This window comes from Bos taurus, chromosome X (assembly GCF_002263795.3).
Source record: "Bos taurus isolate L1 Dominette 01449 registration number 42190680 breed Hereford chromosome X, ARS-UCD2.0, whole genome shotgun sequence".
Lineage (NCBI taxonomy): Eukaryota > Metazoa > Chordata > Mammalia > Artiodactyla > Bovidae > Bos > Bos taurus.
Window position 1 is genome coordinate 53293222 of NC_037357.1, and position 24715 is coordinate 53317936.

Sequence of the window (24715 nt, forward strand, 5' to 3'; positions counted from 1 at the left end):
AATTGCTTACCTGGTTTACATCATGGGCATAACTAAGTTGGAACTGTCTTCCCCCATGGGGATTTTCTCTTTTTTTGAAGAATATTCACATAGTGCAGTGGCAGGTATGTTTAGGTCAAAGCAGACTGGGATTGGATTTGACTCCTATTAGGGCTGTGTACTTTGGCATTCTTCTGCAATAAAGCTTTCATATGACTGGCTCCATGAGAGATGGTCAAGAATTGCTCATTTATTTGTCTGTCTCTTTACTGGTTTGAAAGCACTTTGGGAAAATGGATCATGTTTTGGTTCTTTTTCTTAACCCCAGTACCCAGTACAGGACTCGAAATGTAACAGAATCTCAGTAAAAGTTTGTTCCTTGGATGTTTGTTTGTATTGTTCTGAAGCTCTGAAGCTTCCATGGTAATGGAAACTTTGTTGGACTTTATATATTCTGGTTACATGTGTTTTTTTTTTTTTTTTTTTTTTAATTAGTGATATTTTCAGAACATAGCTAAAGAAAATGCCTGAATGTACAATTCTGTATACAAATCTGTGGAGATGTAAATTTTTATTGGGTTGATTTTGTTCTCATTTTTTTTTTTTTTTATCTCTGGGGGCTTCCCCAGTGGCTCAGTGGTAAAGAACCTACCCACCAATGCAGGAGACATAAGAGACCTGGGTTTGGTCTGTGGGTTGGGAAGATTCCCTGGAGAAGAAAATGGCAACCCTCTCCAGTATTCGTGCCTGGAGAATCCCATGGACAGAGGAGCCTGATCCTAGTGGGCTACAGTCCATAGGGTCACAAACAGTCGTACATGACTGAAGCGACTAAGCAGGCATGCACGTTGATTTTTGAACAGCCTTGAAAGACAGACACATTCATACACTCACATTCTCAACCATCAGCATCTACTGAGATAAACTTTATACTAGACTCTGGTGATGCAATATAGAGATACAGTCCCTGCCTTTTAAGAGGTGGAATGTAAGATGTGGTCATGCAGTCATGAGGAACAGTACAACTTAACACATATTCCAAATGCTTGATGAACAAGGATGATCAGGAAAAACTCAGGTAGTAAAGATTATAGCAAAGATGTCCTACTAAAGTCTATAAGCAATCTGGCTATTTGAAACACCCTGGGTAATGGAAAATTTTCACTTTTATTGGAATCTTTGTTGTTGTCGTAAAATGTAGCCATGTTGTGCTAGTAGAATGTTAACCAAGATTTCCTAAATATCTTCAATGCATAAATTAGCCCCAAAGAGACAAAAAACCTGATGGTTTATTTTTTTAAAAGGAATTCTTTGCTGAATCAGTTATTTTTTCATGTGCTAATAATAGGTGAAAGGACATAAGAGGAATAGGTTCATAAAGTGACTATGATTTTAGTTTTATGTTGTAAGTTAATTTCATAGTTAATTTTAGCCTAAGGTGGCTGAAAAGAAGTGAAAAGCTCCAAGATCAAAACCATGGTTTGCTGAAAAGCAATTGTTTGTGATTATTTGTACAAACAACATACAGAAGAATCATGGTTCTGAAAGGAAATGGAACTATATTTTAAAGATAGTCATTCCTATTTTTTTCTTTAAAATTTCTCACATAAAAAAAAAATTTCTCACATGTAGTATAGAAATTTGCAAACAGAGGGTAGAAAGAAAGAGTAATGCCATTTAGTGATTGAAAAATATAAACTGGGATAAAGGCCATCAAAATGACGATAAAACTAGATAAGCTTCATCAACTTTAAATGATTCATTTTCTTTGAAGGGAAAAACTTTTTAGTGATTTTCCACAATATATTAAATAATATTTGGGGGTGATTAATGCCCAATACATTTGCTGTTGTAAGGAATTTGCTTTATGCCCCATCCTTCCTGTCCAACTTTCCCACCATTCTTATCCCAGGATCTTATATGTATTGATTTCTCTATCAGTGCTTTCTTCTGAATAGCTAACTCACTCTTCAGTCCTACAAGATTAACTACATCTCCAACTGCTATGGCCAATTTCTGAGGTTTATGGTCCATTTCATAAAGTCTTGTAAATCAGCCTTTACTTCCTTTTAATTATGTCTCCCTGTAGAATGCTTGTGCCAGCATTGCTTCAGATTTATATGTGAGGCCAAAAACCAGACAACCTTATCATGGGATAATTGTTTTAAATCCTATTAAGGTCTTTTCTGTATTAAAATGACTGAGGTTAGGAACAGCAAGTTTGACAATCAACTGTGTTTCTTTTCATTTAAGGCCTGGCACAAGACTGATTTATTCTTAGAAAACTTCTCTGTTCAACTTACCTCTCCAAACACACCCACAGCCCTGCCTACATCCATACCCCCTATCCCTTAATATCATTCTACATTGATTTGTATTTCTTGGCATTTAAGTAGTATTCTAACTTTAATGATATGTTTTATATACTTATATTCTGCACTATAGCACAGTGATTAATAGCTTCAGATGTGAAGTAATATTGTCAGGGTTTGATACTAGCTCTGCCTTGTAATAGTAGTGTGATTTGGAATAATTTACTTCTTCATGTCTCAGCTTCCTCATTTCCAAAATGGAGGTGATAATAATAGCAATTCCATTATAGGATTGTGACAATTAAAAATTTTAAGATGGTACAGCATTTAGCACCTATTGGCCAATAGTGTTATATGAATGCAGGCTGTTTTGTTACTATGTTTTTGGATATTTCTCATTTCTGAATTATTTTATGGCTCTTTAAGGATAAGAAGTATGGTCTAAATCTTCACATACCCCTTGTGCTGGATGGCATCACCGACTGGATGGACATGAGTTTGAGTGAACTCTGAGAGTTGGTGATGGACAGGGAGGCCTGGCGTGCTGCAATTTATGGGGTCGCAAAGAGTCAGACACGACTGAGTGACTGAACTGAACTGAACTGTGATAATTTTATGTGTGAACTTGACTAGTTCAGGGGATATCTAGTTATCTAGTTAAATTTTACTTTTGTCTATGTCTGTGAAAGTATTTCTGGATGAGATTAACATTTGAATTGGTGGACTCTTTAAAGTAGATTTTCCTCCCCAATGAGGGTGGGCATGATCCAATCCATTGAGGGCCTGAATAGAATAAAAAAGCAGAGAAAGAGGGAATTCACCTTCTTTTTCCCTGCCTAATGTCTTGAGCTGGGACATCTCATTTTCTCCTGTCCTTGAACTAGGATTTAAATCTTTGGCTTCCCTTGGTTCTCAGACCTTCAGACTTATACTGAATTAAACCAGTAGCTTTCCTGGGTTTCCAGCTTGCAGACAGCAAATTGTGAGACTTCTTGACCTCCATAACTGCATGAGCCAATTCTTCAGAATAAAACTTGTTTTATATCCCTTTGGTTCTGTTTCTATGAACTCTGACTAATACACTCCCTCTGTGCCCACAGTGCCATGCATACAGGAAGTCTGTAGTATTCCCTGAAATAATGAACAAATGAATAGATCATTGTAGTGATTCCAGATGTATGTATATGATCCTAATGTAACTGATACATTCAGAAAAATATTTATAATCAAGAAAATATTCAAGCAAGTGTCCATATCAAAGCAGGAATTGGCCAGACCCCACCTGGGTTCATATCTGGCCATGAAGAGAGTGTTGAGAAGTTTCCCTTGAGGAAGGCTAATTTCAGAATTCAGAAAAGCTTGAAAATTGTGTTCTGAGAAGCAGTTTTTGGAGAAAGAAATACTTTGAGGGAAGTAGATATGCTAGTTTTCCTCTTTTTCAAGGGAAGAATTCCTCTGACTCTATGTTGCCCCAGTATACAGAGGTAAGACCAATAAGTGAAAATTACAGGATGGAATATTTCATCTCAGTATAGTGAAACACTTTCAACCACTTGGGCTGCCCAACAGTGGAATGAATGGCCTTGCAAAGTATTAGTTTGGCTAGCTTCACAGGCAGCCAACTTCCTTTCACACTGGTTAGATGCATAGGTGTCCCTTCTGTGGTGGGGAACTCCTGAATTGCATTCATGGCCATTGCACAGGCAAGATCAGCTGTAGAGCCACACTGGAAAAGATAAGAAGAGTACCCGTTTATCCTTTAACCTCACATTCATAGAAGCTAGAGGGAGGGCAAAGATTTTCAGTGCCATAATATACCTGTCCAGGTTATATGCTATGAAAACTCAGAGAAAGGGCAGTACGGTTTATGTCCAGGACCTGGATCATTCAATATTTTGTGAAGCTGAAAAGTCACCTAGGCTAATGATAACCAAATTTAGATTTTACCAATTAACAAAATAACCCCTATCATACCAAATGGATGGACTGATACAGAATCACTAACATTTTATCTTGCCGAGTGAGGACATTATAAAAAGAAAACTCACCTACTACCTGTTTACATTATTATTTTATAAAAGAAGGAAATGGGAGATAATATTACAATAAAAATATTAACTGATTTTAGTGTTTTGAAAACACACATGATGTCCATGTTTTTCTCATTTCACATGATCAGGTAAAATTATCATGGACTGGCTTGAGTTTACAAACAAGCCCTTGGGAACCACTGTTTTGGCTTTAGTGGTTTTCTTTGATTGTTCAAGGTGAGAGTCCCACATCCTTCCCTTCCAGACTTTTTCTAACTCTCTTATGGGATTGTTATTTTAAGCAGTAATTCCTGAGAGTAACATTTTATCCCATAAATCCTACAGAAATGAAAATGTAAGCAGTATCTCCAAGGGTAGATAGGTCTCAACCAATTTAGGTTTTTCTGGGGTTTGACATCATTGTAGGGATCACAGGAACACTTACCATTAAGTCAGCAAGTTTGTGTCTTTCACCTACTCTAAAGACCCAGAGCATAACATGGTGTATTATTCCTATTTCAAATGCCAAAAGACTAGGAATTATAGAAGCTATTAGGAAAATAACTTAATCCACCAAGAATAGGGACTTTAAAGCTTTAATATCTTCTGAAAGCCCTTTGAACCTGCCTGGAATAATAGATGAGGTAAAATTCCATTTTCCTGTAATGGATAATGTATTGAGGAAGCTCCTAGGGAAAAATATTCTGAATATCTACTCTGACAAAAGAAGGACTCCTATCATTTTTTAAACTTTAATTCCATTTCAGAAACATTGATATACAATTACTTGCTACTGAGTTGGAATTTGTCTACATATAAAATCACTTTTTTAAAGCATATTATCTGCTAATGGAATCATGGGGCATTTTCTGGAGAGGGAAGAAAAAGACTAATCTGTTGGCTGCATGGCATAGGTAGATTACCATTGGGATTAATGGTTTCTATAGTGTAATGTATTGTTCTTAAGTGCTTGGATTCATATTTTAAAATCGTGTTATTCAGAAGTTCGTATGATGCTTTTGACATCATAGTTTTTTAAACAATATAATCATTTATTTGGCTGTGCTGGGTCTTTGTTACAGCATGCAGGATCTTTTTTCTTTTCTTTTTTTTTTAAGCTGTGGCATATGAACTCTTAGTTGTAGCATGTGGGATCTAGTTCCCTGACCAGGTATTGAACACAGGCCCCTTACATTGGGAGCACAGAGTCTTAGCTGCTGAACCACCAGGGAAGTCCTGACATCTTAGTTTTGAGTATAAGGAGTGTAGGGGTTTTATGCCCTTTTGAAAATCTCATGTCTAGTATCATCCCAGTGGGGTTTTCCTTCAAACTTAATCCACATGTTCTTAATTGCTAAGGTTCAGCACGTATGTCTGGAAGATTTCAAAGCTGGGCAGATCCTTCTGAGATCATTGCTTGGGGTGCTGAGAACATCCTCAGCCAAACCAATCCAGCTCTGACTAATGAACAAGTTTTATTTATGGCCTATAGCTTGAGAAGACTCCAGGAAAAGTCTTCCTCATAGTATCACTTTTTTCCTTTTATATTGTAGGCTTTCACTTGAACAGTTGCAAGGGATATTTAACTGATCTCTCAAGTTCCATTTTCCATTGTACTTAGAGTGATCTTAAAACTTAAATCAGATCCAGTCCCTCTAGTATATGAAATTCTTCTTAAATGGTTCCCATTGTGCACAGAATAAGATGTAGACTCCCAACTACTGCCTGCAAGGCCTCACATGATCTAACTTCTGCCTACCTGTATAGTCATGTATTTATTTAATCATTCAACAGGTATTTATAAACTTTTACCATGTTCATGTTGAATAAAACTGATCAAAATCCATGCCCTGACATTTTGGTTGAGAGAGGCAAATAATAAACAAGAAGAAAAGTTAAATATATAATAGATTAGACAGAATAAGTGCCACAGAGAAAAATAAGGCAGAAAAGAAGAATTTTGGAGGAGGCGGCAATTCAAATCAATCAGGGTCTTGGCAGATGGAACACTCAGGTAGGATACTTTGAAGAGCTATTTACAAAGGTGTAGGCAAGATACAGGTTAAACCATAAAGAATAGTGTACAGTGGGACTCAACTATCACCCCAAGGTCTTGAAGGGTTAAAAAACAGAGAAGTCACTAGGAGGAGAGACTGAGATTATATGCCTTCTAATGAACTGGTAGCTTAGCTGGTAAAGAATCCGCCTGCAATGCAGGAGACCCCAGTTCATTTTCTGGGTCAGGAAGTTCCCCTGGAGAAGGGATAGGCTACCCACTCCAGTATCTTTGGGCTTCCCTAGTGGCTCAAATGGTAAAGAATCTGCCTGCAATGTGGGAGACCTGGGTTCAATCCCTGGGTTAGGAAGATCCCCTGCAGCAGGGCATGGCAACCCACTCCAGTATTCTTGCCTGGAGTATCCCCATGGACAGAGGAGCCCCATGGACAGTCCTTGGGGGTCACAAAAAGTTGGACACGACTGAGCAGCTAAGCACAGCACAACACAACGAACATAGTGACCTTAGGACAAGGGATTCAGCCAGCACTAGATGGTGGGGAGGGAGCTGGGTGAATAAATAGCCCAGCTCTTCTTTTCCCAGGTCTCCTCCTGGTCTTCCCACTGGCCAAACATAATAGGAAGCCAGAAGGTGAGGGAGCCCATTGAGATGGTCTACCTGGTCAGTCCTGGAGAGAGAAATAGAGGATGGGATGAAGAAGAATGAAGAGTCTGGAGGTAAATAGAACATATTCAGTATAAGGTTGCGATTTTACGTAGGATGGTGAGGGAAGACTTCAATAAAAGTGAGGGAAAATGGATGTACACAACAGTACACATATTGCTAAAACACATTTTTAAAGCAACGTTGAAATCCTTGGCTATGGAGAAAGGGAGTGGGAATGGGGATAAAAGGAAATATGTAAATAAATAAAGTTAGTGAACAACTTTGGTACTATATCATGAACCAAGGGATATGATTAATTCAAGTATCTTTACCTGAGAATAAAGCACACACAATACACACAGATACAGCCACTAAAAGGTACCCAGAACTGGGGCTGAGGTATGTATAGTATCCCTAGAAATTCTAATGCCACCTTCGCACCCCACTTCTACTCTTGGTTGCCCAACACTACTTTAGAATAATGTGGTTTCTTTACGTAGCCAATTCAGAAATCTGTACATTTGTTGGACTAAAGATAGTTGAAGTTAAAGTCTTCTTGCCCCTGCAGAATCCAAAATAATAGAGGATGACATTTGACCTTCACATTGCAGGATTTTCTGTCTCCTCAGATTTTTACTCAGCATCTATTTATTTTCAAGCCAGGATCTTTCTGCTACAAGGTGATGCTTGTCTCAGTCACAAAGTCTCAATCATGTGTTTGGCTAGAGTTGGGTATACAAATATTGTTTTAGGACTTTACTAGAATCATGTAAACCCTTTGCATTTTTGTTGTTGTCGTTTGGTCGCTAAGTTGTGTCTGACTCTTTTGTGACCTTATGCACTGTATAGCCCGCCAGGCTCCTCTGCCATGGGATTTTCCAGGCAAGAATACTGGAGTAGGTAGCCACTTCCTTCTCCAGGGGATTTTTCCAACCCAGAGATCAAAACCGCTGCTCCTGTTGTGTCTCCTGCATTGTAGGCAGATTCTTGTATTGCTGAGCCCTGGGGAGAGACAAGGTAAAATATTTCAGTTGCCTAGGCTCTTTCCAATTCTGTTGCCTTACCCCCACCCATGTTTTCTTTCTGTAAACCTCCTTGGGTCAGCCTATTTACTTGGATTTTCATCTTTCCACCTTGCTCTTGCCCCTGATGTTTATGACTTCCTGATGCTAATCTATCTAGTGAATTTCTGACTTCCTGAACACTCTGCCTAATGCTGCCTTTGAGATCTGACTCCATTTGGCTTTTTGGTTCTGACTGGCTGCTTTCCTTTGACCTCTTGTTTCTGGCTCCTCACCTTTATTTCAACTTTGGACTGCTCACACCAACCTCTGCCTTGGGCACTGGGTCCTGAGTACTTCCCCAGGACTTCTTCACTCTTGTGCTAATTCCCTTTCCTCTGACCTGGGACTTAACTCAGCATGCCTGATCCTGACTCCACTTTTACACTCATGACCAACTGCCATATACACTTCCCAAAGCTAACAATCTAGCAGACATTTCCCCACTTCCACTGCCCAGCCACTACCCCAAACAACAAAGAACAGAGGTTTATATTTTGCAGCAGTATCAGCATGATTTCATGAGCTCTTGGGAGGAGGACATAGGATGTGGCCTTTTCGTCTAGATGGACAATATAGCCACTTAACCAAATGGAAAATAATAACAATAATTACTAAGAAGGAAGTTTTTTTATGAGCGCTTAGTGCCCCAGGGGCCAGAAGCCCTTGCTGTCACATGGGAATGAGAGAGAGTGGAGGATTTGGCTGCAAGAGAAGGTTTTAAAGGGTCAAGTCACACTTAGAGTTCCAATTCTGAGCTTGGTCAAGGAGAAAGAGAGCTGCATTGATTTTTCATAATGAAAAATACATTTTTTTCCATTTTGGGGGCAGCAGTGGGGACAAGGCAGTGATTAAAAGGAAAATCAAATGGTTAGGAATCACAGAGAGTTAATAGAATGTCAATTGAAGTCCTCCAGATAGTATGTTTTTTCGTTGATATGGGAGATTTACACAGTTCCAAAACTCACATTAGCATTAATGAGGATTTCACATGTAAATTTACAGCAAATCCAAAGGAGTATTAATTCTTTACATGTGGATGCTGCTCTGAGAAACTGTTTTTTCTCCTTTAGCTTTCCATAATGCAATGTATAATAAAAAGCACAAATTTGGAAATTTCCCATCCAAATGACATAAGTTAAAACAAAGACAAGGTGTTTGCAAGAAGCTCCTTGCTTCTCAGAAGAGGCACTGGCATCAACCTTGTTATTAGTTGCCATTCAGAGAAAAGGTGTTATGTAAATTCAAGGCACAATCTTGTCATTTCCTATTATTATCACTATATGTTTTTGAATTTGTTAAATTCTGCTGATTATTGGTTTGATATTTCTACAGGAAATGATAGCAAATATCTGCCTTTAGTGATGAAAAGGAGAGGTACCACCTACCTGTCTTATTCCATCATCCACATGGAAATTGAATGATTTATTTAATATACTAAAAATCCACAAAAAAAGCTTTATTAGTTCCTTGAAAATGAGGAGTAGGGAAAAATATGAACTGAGGGTGAAAATTAGATAGAGGCAGATTTGAGGTCAATGTAAGGAAAGTTTTCAAAGTGTTAGATCTGCTTCTAAGTAGCTAGGGTTCCTTTGGTAGGGAGTGAGTTTCCTGTCAATGGAGGTATTCAAATGAAATAATAACATCTTAGGGAAATTGTGCAAGGCACTTCTGTATCAGCAAATTTTGATAACCTCTAAGGTCCCACTCAATGTTGAAATTAAAAAAAATATTTTAAAGTATCTGTTTGGAGGGAAAGAATCAAATTTTGAAGAGTTTTAAATGGCAATCAATATGAATTGTTCAATAACCTCAGAACCATGACACATCTTCTTTTTTGTCTCCTTCTTTTTAAAAACTTTTTTACTTTGGAATAATTAAAGATTCATATAATATTACAAAAACAGTACAGAGAAGTTTCATGTGCCCTTTACCCACTGTCCCCCAATGGTTCTGTCTTTCAGAACCAGGAAATAACCACAACTGTAGTTTCAGAACCAGGAAATTGACATGTCACTTTTATTAAAATAATTTACTTCCTTTGATGAGTGTGCAGTCCATAGAGAATATTTTCTTCATTGTTTCATGTACCTTTGATTAAATTCTATTTGCATGAATGAGAAATGTTTTTGGACTCAGTGTGTGTGTACAAGGAATGGTAGAAGAGACATACTTGCCAACTAAAATGCTCTACATTTTCCCACCAATGTCTTTTTATTTCAGTGTCATAACAAACCACGTATAATGAGGGTCAATGACTTGGTCATTATCACAAAGCTAGTAAGTGAGGTTGCAGAGAAGGAGTTTAAACCCAGATCTGGCTGACCATGAATTCTGGATTTTTATGGAGGCACTTCTCTGTATCTACTGATACGTGAGTGGCATGATAGTTAACAGGTTTTTAAAACATATCTCTGGTATTCAGTTGGAAGTGAGAACCTAGCTCACAAACTACATTGACTATAAGTAGTGATTAAAGTTTAAATTCAAAATCTTAAAAATACGTTTTAAAAATTGTCTTTGGTCTTTTATAAAATATAAGATTGCCCAGATGCAGAAGGAGCCTTACTGTATACAGTTTACATTGGTTTATGCAGTTTACATTGGTTTATGCTCATTTTAGAAGAAAGACATTAATAGTTTCTTTTAAACTTTTATTTTTGAGATAACTGTAGTCATATGCAGTTCTAAGAACTAATAGAGTGAGATCCAGTATATCCTTTATCCTGTTTCCCCCAAAGATATCTTCTAAAACTGTAGTATAATAATATAGTATATAGTGTAGCCAGGAAATTGATATTGATATAATCCATCAATCTTATTCAGATTTCACTAGTTTTTCATGTACTCATTTGTATGTATTTGCATATATGTCTAGCTCTATCTCAGTCACTCAGTTGTGTCTGACTCTTTGTGACCACCTGGACTGAAGATGGCCAGGCTCCTCTGTCCATGGGATTCTCCAGGTAAGAATACTGGGATGGGTTGCCATTCCCTTCTCTAGGGGATCCTTCTGACCCAGGGATCAAGCCCGTATCTCCTTCGTCTCATTCATTGGCAGGGGAATTCTTTACCATTTTGCTATGTGAAGTCTTGATCTGGTATCTTGGGAAGATTGTCTCCAGGTCAATTACTTCTCTTCCTACTCAATTTGATTTGGAGGGTTTCAGCACTTCTATAGGAAGAGATGTCAGGTGGAGCTTTCTTTAGCTGTGAGATGTGTACCCAAGGCTCAAATCTCTGAAGTTCTGCTGCCATCTGGGTAGTGAGAAGGACCTGGTATAGTCCTTTCTAAGGAGATTAAAGGGCAGATTTTGTTCTTAGTGATTCAAAGTCAGAAGGGTGGGAGAAAATTGAAAATGTTAATTTGGAGAGTTGAGTTGTAGCAGAGATATTTGGAAACCCAGGAGAATTCAGGATCCATTCCAGTTTACAGGTATATAACACAATCTCAAAGACAATTAATTGGATACAAATATATTAATAATATCTCTAAAGGTTTGAGTAATAGCTACTCAAACTCATGTGTACAATAGTTTTTCTAAGATTATCCCTATTTTCCCCTCAAGGATAATCATGGTAAAAATTTGCATAAAATTTGGCTTGATTATTTACATAAATTCAGTGAGAATAATGATTGACCAGATAAACTCTTTCTAGGATTGTTTTGATGGAACTGTTTATAAGAAATCTCAGACTAGACTCTTAAAAACCTCCTGAGGCCAGGAAGCCAAGCCAAATTTCAAACAGTTCCTTTGAGCTGTCTGGTCATATCTGAGTCTATGCCTCTTCAATTATGATATTCCAGTCAAAGCCTTGGTAATATAGCCAATGTTTCCAATTGCATTCTGTTACAAGGTGAACAGGTTAGTGTTGAACTTAGGCAAATAACTAACTAGATTACCAAGAAAAGAATACTCAAGAGTTTTAAAATTTTGGAGGGCCTGGGTAGGGAGAAAAAGTAAATGCTTATCCTTATATACCAAAGTATATTTGACCAAAAGGCTGTCAGCTTTAAGATAAAAGAGGGAAAAAAGGATTTCCTTAAATCTGAACAAACAAAATAATAAGGAACTGTTTTACCTCCTCAGTTTATTCAGCCCTATGTGACTAATAATCATTCTTCTTAAATATAATTTTTCCATTAGTTCTAGAAATTATTACCCAGTTCAGTTTTATGATCTTAAAGGTGTCAGTAATTGTCTGATCAATGACCTGTAATTGTCAAAAGCTCTTTCTATAAACGTTCTGGAGAATGAAGCATTTTGTAGAAACAGTTTTGCATAAGCATCAAAATACAACTCAGTGTAAATGATAAGTGACTTTAAAAATGCCTATTGTTAAAGATCTGATGAGAATTCACTAATGGAACTGACAGAGAAATTTGGTTATTTCTGTAGCACAATAAGAGAAGGCAATGGCACCCCACTCCAGTACTCTTGCCTGGAAAATCCCATGGACGGAGGAGCCTGGTGGGCTGCAGTCCATGGGGTCGCTAAGAGTCAGACACGACTGAGCGACTTCATTTTCACTTTTCACTTTCATGCATTGAAGAAGGCAATGGCAACCCACTCCAGTGTTCTTGCCTGGAGAATCCCAGGGACAGGGTAGCCTGGTGGGCTGCCGTCTATGGGGTCGCACAGAGTCGGACACGACTGAAGCGACTTAGCAGTAGCAGCAGCAGCAGTAGCGCAATATTTTAAGGTAATAACTAGAATCACACAGTTTTGAGCAAAATTAGCTCTTTTAATATTGAGAGTATCAGATTTAAATAATCAAAGGCCTTATAGAGACAACATAGAACATAGGTGATTATTTATTTTTGTCTGTGCTAGGTCTTGGTTTCTGTGAATGAGCTTTCTCTAGTTGTGGTACATGGGCTTCTCATTGCAGTGGCTTCTCTTGTTGCAGAGCACAGGCGGTAGGTCACAGGGGTTTCAGTCACTGAAGCTTGTGGGCTCCAGAGTACAGGCTCAGTAGTCGTGGCGCATGGGCTTAGTTGTTCCGTGACATGTGGGATCTTCCCTGACCAGGGGTTAAACCTGTGTCCTCTACATTGGCAGGTGGATTCTTAACCACTGAATCACCAGGGAAGCCCCATAGGTGGTTATTTTGACAAGAGACAAGATCTTTGTTATTTCTAGACAGATTACTTAAGAGATAAAGAGAAACCTTTAACAATTGTTTATCATCATAGAAGATCAATAGTCCAAAAAAAGTTTGTTTTGATACCAGAGAGAAAAATCAAATTCTAATTTTGCAGCAGCTTATTTTTGACAAAACTCATGTACTGAATTAAATTCATTCCAATCTTAGCCAATCTTGACTACACACAAAATTTTTCATCAGGTAGAATAAAAGTTTTAGGTTTGCATTATATTCAGTGTTACTAACTTTCAGTTCAGTTCAGTTCAGTCTCTCAATCATGTCCAATTCTTTGCGACCCCATGGACTGCAGCACTCCAGGCCTCTCTGTCTATCACCAACTCCCAGGGTTTACTCAAACTCATGTCCATTGACTCGGTGATGCCATCCAACCATCTCATCCTCTTCTCCCACCTTCTCCTCCAGCTGTCAATCTTTCCCAGCATCAGGATCTTGTCAAATGAGTCAGTTCTTTGCATCAGGTGGCCAAAGTATTGGAGTTTTAGCTTTAACATCAGTCCTTCCAATGAATATTCAGGACTGATTTCCTTTAGGATGGACTGGTTGGGTCTCCTTGCAGTCCAAGGGACTCTCAAGAGTCTTCTCCAAAACCACAGTTCAAAAGCATCAATTCTTTGGCACTCAGCTTTCTTTATACTCCAACTCTCACATCCATACATGGCTACTGGAAAAACATAGCTTTGACTAGATGGACCTTTGTTGGCGAAGTAACGTCTCTGCTTTTTAATATGCTGTCTAGGTTGGTCATAAATTTCCTTCCAAGGAGTAAATGTCTTTTAATTTCATGGCTGTTTTCACCATCTGCAGTGATTTTTGAGCCCCCCAAAATAAACTCTGCCACTGTTTCCCCATCTATTTGCCATTAAGTCATGGGACCAGATGCCATGATCTTAGTTTTCTGAATGTTGAGCTTTAAGTCAACTTTTTCACTCTCCTCTTTCACTTTCATTAAGAGGTTCTTAAGATCTTCTTCGCTTTCTGCCATAAGGGTGGTATCATCTGCATATCTGAGGTTATTGATATTTCTCCTGGCAATCCTGATTCCAACTTGTGCTTCATCCAACCCAGCGTTTCTCATGATATACTCTGCATATAGGTTACATAAGCAGGGTGACAATATACAGCCTTGACGTACTCCTTTTCCTATTTGGAACCAGTCTGTTGTTTCATGTGTAAGGTATAGTTTGGGTTGAGGCAAAAAGGAGAGACGACCTCAGTGGAGGTAGGTTACCTTTATTCAGGCAAGGAGGGGCGACAGTCGGCCTGATGACCAGGCTGTGTGCAAGAGGGATCAGGGAGGCTTCATATTTAAAGGGAGGTTTGTGGAAGCGATAAGGGAAAGTTAGTCAGGCGGGATGTTTTGGGTGTTCTTTACTTGAGATGGCATTTGTAGTTGAACAGGGGATGGGAGGTTTTGGGCAGTGGATGATAAGTCCTCTGAGCAGGGGGTGGTAAGTCCCTGGCAGATGAAGTGGGTGGAAGGTTTCTAGACATGGGGTGATGAGTCCCAGGTAGATGCAACTGGCCTGGAACATCAGGGTGGGACCTAAAGTTTAGTTTTGTTTTCTCCGAAGTTAGATGATTCATCAAGGGCCTTTGAGATAATTGTTTTCTTTTCTAGGCCCAAAGACACCTTCACCATGTCCAGTTCTAACTGTTGCTTCCTGACCTGCATACAAATTTATCAAGAGGCAGGTCAGGTGGTCTGGTATTCCCATCTCTTTAAGATTTTTCCACAGTTTATTGTGATTCACACAGTCAAAAGCTTTGGCATAGTCAATAAAGCAGAAGTGGATGTTTTTCTGGAATTCTCTTGATTTTTCAATGATCCAACAGATGTTGGCAATTTGATCTCTGGCTCCTCTGCCTTCTCTAAAACCAGATTGAACATCTGGAAGTTCATAGTTCACACACTGCTGAAGCCTGGCTTGGAGAATTTTGAGCATTACTTTACTAGCATGTGAGATGAGTGCAATTGTGCGGTTGTTTGAGCATTCTTTGGCATTGTCTTTCTTTGGGATTGGAATTAAAAATGACCTTTTCCAGTCCTGTGGCCATTGCTGAGTTTTCCAAATTTGCTGGCATATTGAGTGCAGCACTTTCACAGCATCATCTTTCAGAATTTGAAACAGCTCAACTGGAATTCCATCACCTCCACTAGCTTTGTCCGTAGTGCTGCTTCCTAAGGCCCACTTGACCTCACATTCCAAGATATCTGGATCTAGGTGACTGATCACACCATGGTGATTATCTGGGTAATGAAGATCTTTTCTGATTGTTCTTCTGTATATTTATTCTTGCCGTGGCTTCTTAATATCTTCTGGTTCCGCTAGGTCCATACCATTTCTGTCCTTTTATTGAGCCCATCTTTGCATGAAATATTCCCTTGGTATCTCAAATTTTCTTGAGATCTCTAGTCTTTTCCATTCTTTTTTTCACCTCTCTTTGCACTGATCACTGAGGAAGGCTTTCTTATCTCTCCTTGCTATTCTTTGGAACTCTGCACAAATGGGTATATCTTTCCTTTTCTCCTTTGCTTTTCACTTCTCTTCCTTTCACAGCCATTTGTAAGGCCTCCCCAGACAGCCATTTTGCTTGTTTGCATTTCTTTTTCTTGGGGATGGTCTTGATCCCTGTCTCCTGTACAATGTCATGACCTCCATCCATAGTTCATGAGGCAATCTATCTATCTGATCTAGTCCCTTAAGTCTATTTTTCACTTCCACTGTATATTATCATAAGGGATTTGATTCAGGTCATACCTGAATGGTCTAGTGGTTTTCCCTACTTTCTTCAATTTAAGTCTGAATTTGGCAATAAGGAGTTCATGATCTGAGCCACAGTCAGCTCCCAGTCTTGTTTTTGCTGACTGTATAGAGCTTCTCCATCTTTGGCTGCAAAGAATATAATCAATCTGATTTTGGTGTCGACCATCTGGTGATGTCCATGTGTAGAGTCTTCTCTTGTGTTGTTGGAAGAGGGCATTTGCAATGACCAGTGAGTTCTCTTGGCAAAACTCTTATGGCCTTTATCCTGCTTCATTCTGTACTCCAAGGCCAAATTTGCCTGTTACTCCAGGTGTTTCTTGACTTCCTACTTTTGCATTCCAGTCCCCTATAATGAAAAGGACATCTTTTTTGGGTGTTAGTTCTAAAAGGTCTTGTAGGTCTTCATAGAACCGTTCAACTTCAGCTTCTTCAGCGTTACTGGTTGGGGCATAGACTTGGATTACTCTGATATTGAATGGTTTGCCTTGGAAACGAACAGAGATCATTCTGTTGTTTTTTACTTTTCATCCAAGTACTGCATTTCGGACTCTTTTGTTGACCATTATGGCTACTCCATTTCTTCTAAGGGATTCCTGCCCACAGTAGTAGATATAATGGTCATCTGAGTTAAACTCACCCATTCCAGTCCATTTTAGTTTGCTGATTCCTAGAATGTCGATGTTCACTCTTGCCATCTCCTGTTTGACCACTTCCAATTTGCCTTGATTCATGGACCTGACATTCCAGGTTCCTATGCAATATTGCTCTTTACAGCATTGGACCTTGCTTCTATCACCAGTCACATCCACAACTGGGTGTTGTTTTTGCTTTAGCTCTGTCTCTTCATTCTTTCTGCAGTTATTTCTCCACTGATCTCCAGTAACATATTAGGCACCTACCAACCTGAGGAGTTCATCTTTCAGTGTCCCATCTTTTTGCCTTTTCATACTGTTTATGGGGTTCTCAAGGCAAGAATACTGAAGTGGTTTGCCATTCCCTTCTCCAGTGGACCACATTTTGTCAGAACTCTCCACCATGACCCATCTGTCTTGAGTGGCCCTACACAGTATGGCTCATAGTTTCAATGAGTTAGACAAGGCTGTGGTCCATGTGATCAGATTGGTTAGTTTTCTGTGATTGTGGTTTTCAGTCTGTCTGCCCTCTGATGGAGAAGGATAAGAGGTTTATGGAAGCTTCCTGATGGGAGAGACTGACTGAGGGGGAAACTGTGTCTTGTTCTGATGGGTGGGGCCATGCTCAGTAAATCTTGTATCCAATTTTCTGTTGGTGAGTGGAGCTGTGTTCCCTCCCTGCTATTTACTTGGGGCCAAACTACGGTGGAGGTAATAAAGATAATGGTGACCTCCTTCAAAACATCCTATGCATCTACTGCTACACTCAGTGCCCCCAACCCTCCAGCAGGCCACCACTGACTGACCCATGCCTGCGCTGGAGACTCCTGGACACTCATAGGCAAATCTGGGTCAGTCTGTGGGGTCACTGCTCCTTTCTCCTGTGTCCTGGTGCACAAGGTTCTGTTTATGCCCTCCAAGAATCTATTTCCCAGTCCTGTGTATGTTCTGGCAGCTCTATGATGGGGTTAATGGTGGCCTCCTCCAAGAGGGCTTATGCCATACCCGAGTCTGCTGCACCCAGAACCCCTGTCCCTGTGGTGTAGAGCAGTCCACTGCTGACCTGTACCTCCACAGGAGATGGTCAGACACAGTTTTCTCTCAGTCTCTGTGGGGTCTCTGGGTTGTGGTGTGCACTAGGTTTATTTTAGCCCTTTGAATGTCTCTGGCAGGAATGCGGTTTGATTCTAAATGCAAATTCGCCCCTCCTGTCGTCTTGCTGGGGCTTCTCCTTTGCCCTTCGTTGTGGAGAATCCCCTCACAGCTGCTCCAGTGCCTACTGTATTACTGGAGTTTCTCTGACCTTGGATGTGGGGTATCTCTTCATGGCCGCTCCAGCAACACGCTGTTTTAAAATTGCTAACTTTAAAACATACCTGTTTTTATCAAACAGGAAACTTAAAATAATGCCAATTATTTTCCTAGATTATGTGAACCTGAAAGACATTTGGCATTTTGATTATATTTTTAAGAATTTTTGTGAATCCTAAATTTATATAAATGCTTGTTAATTAAATAAGTTTCTTTACAAATTAATTTTAATAATACCACCTGGAGGCGGAAAATAGTATACATCAACAACATACATATATATGTATCAGTTCAGTTCAGTCGCTCAGTCTTGTCCGACTCTTTATAACCCCATAAACCACAGCACACCAGACCTCCCTGTCCATCCCGAACTCCTGGAGTTTACAAAAACTCATGTCTATTGAGTCCGTGATGCCATCCAGCCATCTCATCCTCTGTCATCCCCTTCTCCTCCTGCCCTCAATCTTTCCCAGCATCACAGTCTTTTCAAGTGAGTCAGCTCTTTGCATCAGGTGGCCCAAATACTGGAGTTTCAGCTTCAACATCAGTCCTTCCAATGAACACCCAGGACTGATCTCCTTAAGGATGGACCAGTTGGATCTCTTTGCAGTCCAAGGGACTCTCAAGAGTCTTCTCCAACACCACAGTTCAAAAGCATCAATTCTTCTGTGTTCAGCTTTCTTTAAAGTTCAACTCTCACATCCATACATAACTACTGGAAAAACCATAGCATTGACTAGATGGACCTTTGTTGACAAAGTAATATCTCTGCTTTTTAATATGCTGTCTGGGTTGGTCATAAATTTCCTTCCATGGTGTAAGCATCTTTTAATTTCATGGCTGCAATCACCATCTGCAGTGATTTTGGAGCCAAAAAATAAAGTCTGACACTGTTTCCACTGTTTCCCCATCTATTTGCCATGAAGTTAGTTTTCTGATGCCATGATCTTAGTTTTCTGAATGTTGAGCTTTAAGCCAACTTTTTCACTCTCCACTTTCACTTTCATCAAGAGGCTTTTTAGTTCCTCTTCGCTTTCTGCCATAAGGGTGGTGTCATCTGCATATCTGAGGTTATTGATACTTCTTCTGGCAATCTTGATTCCAGCTTGTGCTTCATCCAGCCCAGAGTTTCTCATGATGTACTCTGCATATAAGTTTAATAAGTAGGGTGACAATATACAGCCTTGACATACTCCTTTTCCTATTTGGAACCAGTCTGTTGTTCCATGTCCAGTTCTAACTGTTGCTTCCTGGCCTGCATACAGGTTTCTCAAGAGGCAGGTCAGGTGGTCTGGTATTCCCATCTCTTTCAGAATTTTTCACAGTTTATTGTGATCCATACAGGCCAAGGCTTTGGCATAATCAACAAAGCAGAAATAAATGTTTTTCTGGAACTCTCTTGCTTTTTCCATGATCCAGCGGATGTTGGTAATTTGATCTCTGGTTCCTCTGCCTTTTCTAAAACCAGCTTGAACGGCTGGAAGTTCATGGTTCACGTATTGCTGAAGCCTGGTTTGGAGAATGTTGAGCATTGCTTTACTAGTGTGTGAGATGAGTGCAATTGCACAGTAGTTTGAGCATTCTTTGGCATTGCCTTTCTTTGGGATTCGAATGAAAACTGACCTTTTCCAGTCCTGTGGCCATTGCTGAGTTTTCCAAATTTGCTGGCATATTGAGTGCAGCGCTTTCACAGCATCATCTTTTAGGATTTGAAATAGCTCAACTAGAATTCCATCACCTCCACTAGCTTTGTTTGTAGTGGTGCTTCCTAAGGCTCACTTGACTTCACATTCCAGTATGTCTGGCTCTAGGTGTGTGGTCACACCATCATGATTATCTGGGTCGTGAAGATCTTTTTTGTACAATTCTGTGTATTCTTGCCATCTCTTCTTAATATCTTCTGCTTCTGCTAGGTCCCTACCATTTCTGTCCTTTATTGAGCCCATCTTTTCATGAAATGTTCCCTTGGTATCTCTAATTTTCTTGAAGTGATCTCTAGTCTTTCGTATTCTATTGTTTTCCTCTATATCTTTGCACTGATCTCTGAGGAAGGCTTTCTTATCTCTCCTTCAGTATCATGGTAATCCAAGTTTATGCCCTGACCAGTAAAGCTGAAGAAGCTGAAGTTGAATGGTTCTATGAAGACCTATAAGTCCTTTTAGAACTAATACCAAAAAATATGTCCTTTTCATCATAGGGGACTGGAATACAAAAGTAGGATGTCAAGAAATACCTGGAGTAACCAGCAAATTTGGCCTTGGGTGCCCTGCTTAAAAGCTTTTGCACAATGAAGGAAACTATAATCAAGGTGAAAAGACAACCCTCAGAATGGGAGAAAATAATAGCAAATGAAACAACTGACAATTAATCTCCAAAATTTACAAGCAGCTCATGCAGCTCAATACCAGAGAAACAAACAACCCAATCAAAAATTGGGCAGAAGACTTAAACAGACATTTCTCCAAAGAAGACATACATATGACTAATAAACACATGAAAAGATGCTCAATATCACTCATTATTAGAGAAAGGCAAATCAACCACAATGAGGTACCATCTCACTCTGGTCAGAATGGTCATCTTCGAAAAGTCTACAAACAAATGCTGGAGAGGATGTGGAGAAAAGGGAACCCTCTTTCACGAATGCAAACTGGTACAGCCACTATGGAGAACAGTGTGGAGATTCCTTAAAAAACTGGGAAGAGAACTACCATACAACCCAGCAATCCCACTGCTGGGCATACACACTGAGGAAACCAGAATTGAAAGAGAATTTGGCAAGATAATTTAAAAACAAGTTTTAATTTCCCCTTGGCTATTTAAGGAAACTGCTAGCATCAGTTTACCTGAGAATCCCTTAAAGTCCTGTCAGCTCTGACAGGGGCCCCATATAGGCCCCCTGGGGGTAGCGATAGGGGCACTTGAGCTGAAGAATGTACTTAGGATCATTAAGGATAATCTTTGATCAAGTGTCCCAGTTGATTACAAATGAAACATTGATGTTTGGGCCATTGTTTTCATAGTGGTCCCCTAGAATACTGCCCTGTGGGGGACTCAGGTGTTATTTAAGTCTGTAGCCTAGGAGCTCTTTTATATGAAAAGCCAATGCCTGGGCAGATTTTTGTTTACCATCTTGCTCCAAGTATTCCAGAAACAGATCCATTTGCTAGAAGTGCAGCCAGCCAAATGCTGAGACACTGAAGTTTGCAGCAGAGATAGGGTTTATTCAGCAAAGTGAAGAGATGGGAGAATGAATCTCAAGTCTGTGTCTTTCAAGTAGTAGAGCTTGGAATATTTATGTGATAAAGGTGAAGTCTGGAGAGTGTGGGCAAAGGTGATTGGAAATAAGGAAAAGGTCAGATAATCATTCTGCTCAAGCTAAACTGCAGGTTTCTTCATGGGAGGCATGTTTAGAAATTTGTGAGTGTGCTGTTCTTGGTCGCTCAGTCATGTCCAACTCTTTGCAACCCCATGGACTGGAGCCTGCCAGGCTCCTCTGTCCATGGAATTTTCTTGGGAAGAATACTGAAGTGGGTTGCCATTTCCTCTTCCAGGGGATCTTCCTGACCCAGGAATCTAACTCGTGTCTCTTGTGTCTCCTGCATTGACAGGCAGATTCTTTACCACTGTGCGACCTGGCAAGTAGAATTTTTGGCGTTCTGGTGTCAAGAGGTCACTCAGTGGATACTGTTGCATGCCCAGTTGGAGTATTAGTGATCATAGCCAGTCTTAAGCAGTTTGATAGCTGACTCCAAGGTCTTGAAAATCGATATAAGTAAACCTCTTATTTTTCAGGCTGTATGATACTTGGAAGACATGCAAGTTTTTGTAGTAACAGTTAAAGCAGCCCGATCAGTGAAGGCAGGTTATAAGTTGAATGGATCTTCCTTTCAAAGTGCTCCTCTATGGTTACAAGTTCAGGCAGACTAGTGACCTCGCATCATATTTTCTGCCTTTATATCAACCTGCTAACCTCAGGAGATAATCCCTTTACAAATTGGGCAGTTAGAGCAGGTCATTTAGTCACTAAATTGTGTCTGACTCTTTTGTGACCCCATGGATTATAGCATGCCAGGCTCCTCTGTCCATGACATTTCCCTGGTGAGAATACTACAGTGGGTTGCCATTTACTTCTCCAGGGGATCTTCCCAACCCAGGGATTGAACCTGTGTTTCCTACATTGGCAGGCAGATTCTTTTACCACTGAGCTGTCAGGGCATACAACCCAGGGCAGGTTGGATGACTCTATTTAATGTGTGAAACCCAGAATATCATAAGAAGAGGGTTTCTGAATGGGCTTTAACATCTGCCACATATTCATCCTTCTTTTGTTTTCATGTTTGAAGGATTGGCCAATCAGTGCAAGTAAGGAAGACTCTAGAGATGGCTTGTAAAAGGTCAGTTGCCATTTTGTGAGCTTTCTCTGGTTGAAGATGTCAAATATTATCCTTCAAGATTTGCCATTTTGTTTCCTGCATACACTTTGGGGCTTCATCAGGTCCTATCAACATGTGCACAGGCTGGTAAAAATCTGGCATCCTGGTGTCATAGTCCCCAGTATGATTGTTAAATCCTTCAAAAATGTTTTGGGGATCCTCCCTGTGTTTCGGGAATTCTCTAACTATGGCCCTTAGTTCAGTTTTGGACCAACGAATGAAAGGTACTTGAGAAGGTTCATCTGCAACCTTGGGTAGTTTTATAAGGTGACTTTAATAATCTCTTCAGAGAGGAAAAGCAGTTCAGGTAGAAAATTAGTGAAATGTGAATACACAGGAAAAGGTGGCTAGAGGGGAGCAGTAGGAGCCATATCAGTCTTACTGTCTTTTGTCTTAGGCACCCCTTGTGTTTTTAATTTTTCACTAGCCTTTTGTAACAGGTCTTTCAGTGAATCTATTTTTGGAATCCTGAAGCCTTTTGGAAGCTTTTGCATAGGTAACCCATTCTGTTTGTGTAATTCAGAACCCTTACTTTCAACTGTACTTTTTAATGAGTGATCTTGTTGAATTGGGAACAATCCGTATAATGGTAATTATAATGTTAGGTTGTTTTTAGTAAGGTTTTGCTGTTTTGGTAGGTATTTATAACTTCTGAGAATATAGCTTGTAGTCATAAAATAAGGTGTGCCAGAAGGTGGTGAACTTGACTCCTTAGAAATGAAAAATCCCATCTCTGATAAATTTACACAGAACAAGACAAACGTGTACCTCAATATATTGGCAGTAACTGATGTTACTGGGTCTTGGCCAAGAGAAGGTCCTAGGTACAACACCAATGCTTCCTGTGAAACCTTGGACTGGGGAAAGCATTGAACAAGCAGATCTCAATAAATGGGAACTGTGGAGTGGGTGTTCCACATGGATAGGGAACACCACCACTAACAGTTCCACTTGGATCTTAAGATAGAATCAAGAGCTGGGTGCTTTGCACTCAGAATCTTGGGAATTGCATTCTAAAAGGCTAGGGGCTTGGCTCTGGGCAGAACTCTGTCAGCTCAGTTGGGCTCTGGAGAAAGCCATCTGCCAGCTCAAGCCAATCCACCCTGCACAGGAAAACCAATTAGATTGGGAGTTCAGTGCAAAGAGAGTGGAGCTCAAAACTGACAGGAACTTCCTCATGGCTCTCAGAGATGGTGAGAAAGATAGTGAATTAAAAAGGGGCACCACAGCAGTGTTTTTAGTTGCCCCCAAATGCCATCAGAAGTTTACTTCAGTTCCTGTCACTACCACCAAATCTGTTACATAACAAAAATTCAGCCAAGTAAAATGTAAGCATCTAATTGGCTTTATTGAATGATTCATGAATTGGACAGCATCCCATCTAGCAAGTAGAAAGAAGCTCAGAGGGGCTATATAAAAAGAAGACATTTATAGGTGAAAGGGGAGAAAGAGTGGATTCTTTTCAGGCTTAGGTAACCCACTTATGAAAGTAAAGTGTTAGTCATTCAGTCATGTCTGACTCTTTGTGACCCCATGGACTGTAGCCCACCAGGCTCCTTTGTCCATGGAAGTCTCCAGGCAAGAATACTGAAGCTCCAATACTTTGGCCATCTGATGCAAAGAGTCAACTCATTGGAAAAGACCCTAATGGTGGGAAAGATTGAGGGCAGAAGGATAAGAGGGTGACAGAAGATGAGATGGTTGGATGGCATGAATTTGAGCAAACTCTGGAAGATACTGAAGGACAGAGGAGTCTGGTGTGCTGCAGTCCATGGGGTCACAAAGAGTCGGATATGACTTAGCAATTGAACAGCAATAGCAACTCACTTATGGGGGCCAGAAGTGGGCTATGTGGAAGATTACCTCATTAGTACTGACCAGAAAATTCCAGACTGATTGATTAAGACTGCATTCTTAGGAGTGGTTTTAACTGCAATTAAGTTAGGTATTAAGCCTTTGTTGACTGATGCAGGGCATAGCACTGGTGACTCCATTCTGGGCCAGTCGTTTCTTTTTTTAACACCATTTTATAGGCCCTCTGCTATGTACTTAACATGCATCATCCAATTTAGTCCTCAGGAAGACCCTCCATTTTAACATATGAGGAAATTGAGGCCCAAGAAGGTGAAGTAATGTTTTCAAGGTCACACAGCTGGGGAGTGGCAAAGTAGGACTTGATCACAAGCCAGTCTGAGTCCAGAGCCTGTATGTTCTCTTAACAATGACACTATCCTACCTACTCCTTTGGAAAAGGACTCCAAGTAAAGCAGATGGCAAATTCTTCAATTTGTCATATAGCAAATAAATAATACAGCATATCCTTAGAAGGTATTGATTTGACATTCAGGCTTAAATTCT

The 24715-nt window shown here is 39.9% G+C and overlaps 1 protein-coding gene across 22 annotated transcripts in view; it reads left to right on the forward strand.

Annotated features, from left to right (window-relative positions):
• Positions 1-24715, forward strand: part of IL1RAPL2 (interleukin 1 receptor accessory protein like 2) — a 1479614-nt gene that overhangs the window by 215741 nt on the left and 1239158 nt on the right. Inside the window, exon 10 of one of the 22 annotated variants that reach the window (XM_059883626.1) lies at positions 22268-22318. The exons of the other annotated variants lie outside the window; for them this stretch is intronic. The gene's annotated coding sequence lies outside the window, so the exon portion shown is untranslated. The remainder of the gene's footprint in view (positions 1-22267; positions 22319-24715) is intronic. 22 annotated transcript variants of the gene reach the window in all.